The sequence below is a fragment of the Tupaia chinensis genome, unplaced genomic scaffold, assembly GCF_000334495.1.
Source record: "Tupaia chinensis unplaced genomic scaffold, TupChi_1.0 Scaffold000235_1, whole genome shotgun sequence".
NCBI lineage: Eukaryota > Metazoa > Chordata > Mammalia > Scandentia > Tupaiidae > Tupaia > Tupaia belangeri.
The window spans coordinates 160548-168249 of NW_006159713.1; positions in this window are offsets into that span (position 1 = coordinate 160548).

Below are 7702 nucleotides of genomic sequence, written 5' to 3' on the forward strand. Positions count from 1 at the left end.
TCTAGACCAAATGTAACATACTGCCTTTCTAGAATTATTTCTTTAATGGGGAGAATGATTCCAAAATACTGCTATGTCCCAGTCCTCAACAGAAGCACTTTAGGTTAGTAGATGTGTTTGTTGGATTCCTAATTCTGTTTGTCACTTAAAACTGGATGTCATATAATCTTAGATCATCTCTTTTGTGGAAAAAATACAAACCAAAATAACAATCAAATGAATTTCCTCTTCTTTTTATCATTTTGATTTTTTTTTTCTTTTGAGAGGTTTTTGCTGTAGGGCGCATGCACTCCCCAGACAGACAGAGAAAAACAGAGAGACAGAAAATGAGAAATCATCCCCCAGGGGGCATGACCAACCCGCAATCCCTTCTCCTCTGTTCTCCTGTCGGGATCTTGGGCACATACGCACAGGCGCCCGGCGTGAGTTTTAAGCCACCAGGTCCAGGACGCGAACCACAGTCAACTACATGGGAGTCCAGCAACATGGCCATTATGCTAACTGCTGGTCCCTTATCATTTTGATTTTTGAAAACCCCCAATAGCAAGGAAGTTTCTTCCTTAGTCCTTGTATCTTTTCTTTCTCTGTCCATTTCTGAATGCCATGAGGACATATATAAAATGAGGAGAGAAAAAATGCACTACAAACCTTCAAAGTTATTTTTATCACCTCTGAGAAAAAAGGATGTCCAGAAGTCTTCAAAAGAGAATACAGAGACCCGCAGAAGGGACATTTCAGCTGGAATTCATAAGGCACACATCCTATGCCCCCCTAGATCTTGTCTCCATATTTTGAGACAGCTTTATCTTTTCTCTGCCCTACCAACCCAGCCCATACCTGACATGGTGTCTTCTGTTTAGTTACAGAATTTATAGCTGACAGTGGTTTCCCTTGTACAAGAATGGTTATGTAACACAATAATAGTAGTAGTAATAATCATTCCTGTCATAGGTGTTTGTCACTTGGACTGCTAAGTAGGATTCCTTCTTTTTGAAAGTTCTAAAGTTCTGGGGCTGGCAGGTGGCATGGTGGTGAAGTCACTGTTGGCTTGCTTTCTCACTACCCATCCCTGTCTCTGGCTAAAATAATAATAATAATAGCAATACATAAAATTAAATTAAATAATAATTTTTTTAAGTTCTAAATTTTCTTGGGATATACTCTTCATGGAAGAGTATTGTTCCTGCCCCTCTCCACCCTAGTATAGTGGAGATTAGGGAGAGGCATACGCACAGGGTCTAAGCTCAACCCATCCACTACTTACATGTAAGACTTTGAGTCTTAAAACCATTAGACAAGGAAGAGAAAAAAAAAAAAAGTTAGGGGCCATTTACCACTATACCCAAGTTATTGTAAAAAAAAATTCCTGCTGCAAATCCCATTCCCAGAATCCAGAAATACCTTGGCCCCTGCCCTTTCCTGAACCAATCTTCCAGCCCACTGATTTGGAAGTTAAGACATCTTGCTTTCATAGATTCTATGTCTAGTTGGTGACGCAAGAGTAAGCCATATGAGGGGCTGACAGGTGGCATGGTGGTTAAGGGTGCTGGATTCCCACATGGCCAACTGCAGTTTGAATCCTGGATCTAGTGGCTCGCTCTCTCTCTCTCTCTCTCTCTCTTTCTCTCTCACTCTGTCCCTCTCTGGTCAAATTTTTAAAATGAATAAATGAATAAATAAAGTTAAAATAATTCTTTAAAAAAATAAATAAGCTGTATGGAACAGCAAAGTAAGGTAAGCCATTCAAATAAACTGCGTTGTCAGGTACAGGAAGGTGCCTAAGTGAGAGGCAGTGTAACCACAATGGACTGCATGCTCACGTTCCTCCAGAATTCATATGTTGAAACCTCATCTCAATATGATGAGGTATTAGTAGGTTGGACCTTTGGGAGCTAATCAGGACATGAGGGTAGTACAGTCATGAAGAAGCCAGAGAGATAACAAGCTCTCTTTCCACCTTGTGAGTAGGCAGCCATTTGCAACTCAGACGTGTGCTCTCAGCAGAGCTGGCCATGCTGGAGCCCTGATTTCAAACTTCCAGACTCCAGAACCGTGATTCTTAGGTGATAAACACACAGGGGAAAAGAACAGGATGTGCGATAGATTGACTATAAGGGTGCTTAGGTAGAGGAAGACTTGAGAATTCATCTTCCACCTCAAACCCATTAAGATGGCCACTATTAAGAAAAATAGAAAATAAGTGTTGGTGAAGATGTAGAGAAATTGGAACACTTCTACTGTACTGGTAGAAATACAAAATGGTGTAGCCACTGTAGCAAACAGTTGGTGGTTCCTTAGAAAACTAAATATGAAATTCCCGTGTGATTCAGCAAGTTCACTTCTGAATATATACCCAGAACAGACAAATAAATAAACAAATTGTGGTATATACGGGGGTCTTTGCAAAGTTTCTAGGAAATGCATATTATGAAATAACTGTATGGATTTTATTTGTTGCAATAAACTCATACTAACGTGATATAACATGTCTGAACAAGACCTCGTTTGAGGCGCTATGAAGAGTAAGACATCAGTTTGGAAAGATGCCCCGCCCCCATCACAGTAACACGAATTCTGCTAAATTGAAGTCGCAACAAACATAAAATCTACGGTGACTCTAAGATGGAAGAATGGATGGCTGAAATCACTGAGGCTTAGAAAAAGTTTGTGGTAACAATGCTCAAAAAAATGGGCATTTTACAAAGTTGTTTTAAGAAGGGACAAGTTGTTGGGGTGTGCAGGTGGAGTGGTGGTTAAGGGCACTGGACTCCCACATGACTGACCACAGTTAGAGTCCTGGACCTGGCGGCTTGCTTTCTGACTTTCTCAATCTCTCCCCCCCCTTCATTTCTCTGTCCCTCTCTAGTCAAATTAAACTAAATAAATAAAGTTAAATAAAATAATTCTTTGAAAAAAAAAAAAGGAACAAGTTGTCGAAGATGATACCTGTACAGTTAGTCCATTCACATCAATATGCAACAAGAAAATTAAACTTTTTTATGCCCAAAGTGAGGAAGACTATTAACAACAGAAATAGTAGGTAGCATCACAGACATTTCTGTTGGCTCAGCTCACACAATTCTGAATAAAAAATTAAAGTCAAGCAAACTTTCTGCCTGGTGGGTACCAAAACTATAACTCAAATCAGGTGCAGATAAGAACAAAGCTTTCAGAGACCAGCAGATGGCATAATGGTTACATTGCTGGTCTCCCACATGGTCGACTGTGGTTAGAGTCCTGGGCCCTGCAGCTTGAAACTCATGCCAGGTGAGCATATATGCATGCTCAATAAACGTGAGTGTATATGCATGCTCAATATCCTGAAAGGAGAAAGGAGCAGAAGGGATTGTGGCGTGGCCGTCCCCCGTGCGGGGTGCTTTCTCGCTTGCTGTCTCTCTGCCTCTCTCTGTTTCTCTGGTGATCGCACACACCCTATAGCAAAAATATCTCTTAAAAAAATTAATAAACCAGAACAAAGCTTTCAATGGACATTCTTTTTTTTTTTTTTAAGGGAGATTTTTGCTATAGAGCACATGCACTCACTGGCGAGACGGAGAGACAGAAAGTGAGAAATCAATTGCTGGACCCAGCAGATGGAAAAAACACATCCAGCGTGTTTGTGTGTATCCAAAATCCCAGAAGGAGAATGGAGGAGAAGAGACTGTGGTGTGACCATATCCTTTGGAGGGGAGGGGAATGATTTCTCACTTTCCCTGTCTCTGTTTCTCTCTGTCTCTCTCTGGCATGCACACACAACCTACAGCAAAAACCTAAAAAAGGATGGGACCAGCAGTTAGCGTAATGGCTGGGTAGCTGGACTCCCATGTAGTCAACCGCGGTTCGAGTCCCAGACCCGGTGGCTTAAACTCATGCCAGGCGCATGTCTGTTTGTGCCCAAAATCCCAAGAAGAGAATGGAGGAGAAGGGATTGCGGCATGGCCATCCTCCCTGGGGAGTGATTTCTCGCTTTCTGTCTCTCTGTCTCTCTCTGTTTTTCTGGCAAACGCACATGCCCTATAGCAAAAACCTCTCCAAAAAAAAATTTAAAAAATAGATACTGAAAATTTCTTTGAAGAATTATAACAAAAGATAAATTATGGCTTTACTAGTAAAATCCTGAAGACAAGGCACAGTCAAAACAATGGCTTCCAAAAGGTGAAATTGATACATTCAAAATCGAAGCAGATTGGGAAAGAGCAAACGTCATGGCCACCTTTTTGGGGGATGCTCATGGCATTTTGTTTGTTGATTTTTCTGTAGCGCCAGGAAATGATCACATCTGCTTATTATGAGGGTGTTTTGAGAAAATTAGCTAAAGCTTTGGCAGAAAAATGTCTTGAAAAATCTTCACCAGAGAGTTCTGCACCTTGCCTGTATTTCTGTTCATTTCACTCATCGAACAAAGGCAATTTTGTGGCATTTAGATAAGATATCTTTAGGCATCCACCTTACACTCCTGAGTTGGCAATTTCTGACTTCTTTTGCCATAGGGCGGGCACCACCACGCCCATAATTTCTGACTTCTTTTTATCCCCTAATCTTAAAAAGATCTTTAAAGGGCACCCATTTTTCTTAATAATGTAAAAAAACTACTTTGACATTGTAGATTCCCAGGACCCTCAGTTCGTTCATTCTTTCTTTCTTTTTTTTTTTTTTTTTAAAGTTTGCCACAGGTTACATGCGCTCTTGGGTGAAAGAGAGAGAAAGAGACGAAGAGATAGTGAGAAATCACCCCCTAGGAGGAATAGTCACACCACAATCCACTCTCCAACCCCTCCCAAAATCTCCTCTCAGGATTTTGAGGCACATACATATGTGCAGTGTGTTTCTTAAGTTGCTGGTCCAGGACTTAAACCATACAGTCAGCCATGTGGGACCCAGCCACCCCAAATTCCCTGCTATCTGCTGACCCAACCCTCAATTCTTTTTCTTTTTTTTTTTTTTTTTTTTTTTTTTTTTGAGAGGTTTTTTTTTTGAGGTCTTGCCAGACAGACAGAGAAAGAGAGAGAGACCAAAAACAAGAAATCATCCCCCGGGGGGGATGGCCACGCCGCAATCGCTTCTCCTCCATTCTCCTCTCGGGATCTTGGGCACACATGCACAAGCGCCTGGCGTGAGCTTTAAGCCACCAGGTCCAGGACGTGAACCGCGGTCAACTACATGGGAGTCCAGTGACATAGCCATTATGCTAACTGCTGGTCCCCCAACCCTCAATTCTTTAGGGATGTATTAAGTGATGGCTGGTATCATCACTTATGAGAATGAACTTGATGGCACTTAAAGTGTTGAAAATTCAGAGAGAAAGAGAAAGTACCCCTCAATGGGGTATGGTCACACTGCAATCCATTTTCCTGATTTTAGGAACACACACATGGTCACCTTAATTTAAAAATAAAGACTAAGATTGAGAGAGGTAAAATAGTAGGGAATAGTGCAGATTCTGTCTGGCCACCAGGCTTTGCAGCCTCCCTTAACTACCAGGCTAACACTGCCTCTCTTCCACTATGGCGCCTGTAGACCTGCGACTTCAGAGAACTAGGAGAAAGAAGCACCTCCACACTGTCAATCAGAAACACAAGACTGCCTGGAGTTTTTAAAAATGTGTATCATGCTCCCCAAAAATGTGTTGCTTTCCAAAATTCCTCAGATCTGCTCTCTCCAGGCTATTTTTGAATACTTAAGACAAATGGGCAAGAAAAAGAAATGTATATATATATGTATACACATACACACACAGATACACACACACACAGAGAGATATGTATGTACATATCTCTGTGTGTGTGTGTATATATATAACTTCTAGTTGTGAAAACTGGTTATATGATTTAAAATTATAAAATTATATCACTTGAGGGGCCAGCAGGTGGCATGGTGATTAAGGTGCTGGATCCTTACATGGCCAATGGTGATTTGAGTCCTGGACATGGCGGCTAGAAAATCACAATGCTTCGTGCATGTGCATGTGTGCCCAAAATCCCAAAAGGGATCCTCCCTCTGACTCTCTTCAGCGATTGCACACGCCCTATGACAAAATAATAATAATAATAATAAATAAAAAGTAAAATAATCATATCTTTTGACTCAATCTGTTGATCTGATTACCCAATTACTTTCCGAGTAGCTATATACTAGCTCTCATTGGTATAGCTCTTCTTTCCAGGCAGGAGTTTTCTTTTTTTTTTTCTCCCTCCAATCCTTCCACTCTCAAGCTTTACTCTCATCTATCTACTTTTTTCCTAAACAATAATTTTTCTATTTTTTCAATTATTACAATAAAAGCTTTTGAGTTGAAGAAAACAGTGCTGTTTCCTTCCCAAGCCAACCAGTCCCTGACACAAAGTAACAGTGATACTAAACATTGCTAGCAATTGTTATGAAAATGCATTTCTCTGTATCCTGTTGTCATGGCAGCTAAAGATCAAGACATGCCTGCTACATCCAGCAATTTATACTGATTTGAAAGGCTGTTTGGGGAGAAACATTAAAATGCATAATCGAATACATTTGAAAACCGTGGCCCAACGAAGTACAATATCAGTTATTCAAATAACATTGCTAAAGCAAAGTACATCGTTTATTTCCATCAATGTTGTGTTCATTATTTATGCTCATGGAATTAACTTTAATTTCCAGCACACGGGCAATTGTAGTATTTTTCTCCACATCTGAATTTTCCCATTACCTTTGCTCAGCACTGGCCAGCCTAACATAGACAGCAACACCCAAGTCATTTCGTGAGACCCAGAGCCACGTTGGCATTTTCCTCTGTTGCTTCTTTGTTTGCTGGGCTGGGGGCATCCCTTAGGTGAGTTTCTCCCTTGGATAGCAACTGCTTGAAATGTCACAGCATGGCCAATTCTCCTTCATCCAGATTGCAATATCACTGCAAGACACTATACCATGTATCTTAGGTGTTTGCTCCCCCGTGGGCGATGTGGAGAAAAGTCCAAGAATAAGAAAAATAGAGGGTGGAAGATGCTGAAGAGAGAATCTAAAGGGTTTAGATGCAAATAATTGAGTACAAAATACCACTTTTATTAACAATTTGGATGGCGGTTCTTCTGGCTAATCCTTTTTATTGGTTATCCCTCAAAATCACCCAGGGAGACGGCTGGCATTTGGCAGGCAGGGAAACAGAGGCATGGAGGGATTAAGGGACTCTGGTCACAGAACAGATCAGTAGCCGAGCTAGGATGAGAATCAAAATTCTGACATTCCTGAGCTATTGTTCAGCCCGTGGCCTGCTGGACATGGGTCTAAGGAATTTCGCCGGGATTGTCTAAAGCTTAACTGACTGCCGCCCCTCCAAGGATAATTAGTTACACTGCTTTTCCCATCACTGTGTAATACGCACTAACATGTTGGCCTTGACTTTGTGAAACTGATTTTCATACCAATTCAGGATGATCACTGACTTTATCTTCTCAAATCCTGCCCCTTTAAAGTTGACGTCTGTATGTGATGCTGCTAGCAGCCTTCCCTAAAATCCAGCTTTCCTTCTTAAATTAGGTACCCAAGTCAAATGTATGCATCCACATTTAACATGTGCATTTATGTAAATCACCAATTTATTGTATCTCCTTTCTCATTCTTACCCCCCAATCTCATAGGATCTGGCAAACCTAGCTATGTAGCTGAAAAAAAAAAAAAAAAAAAAAAAAAAACCCAAACAGGGCCCCTTACAAGGCTCACGTGGGAG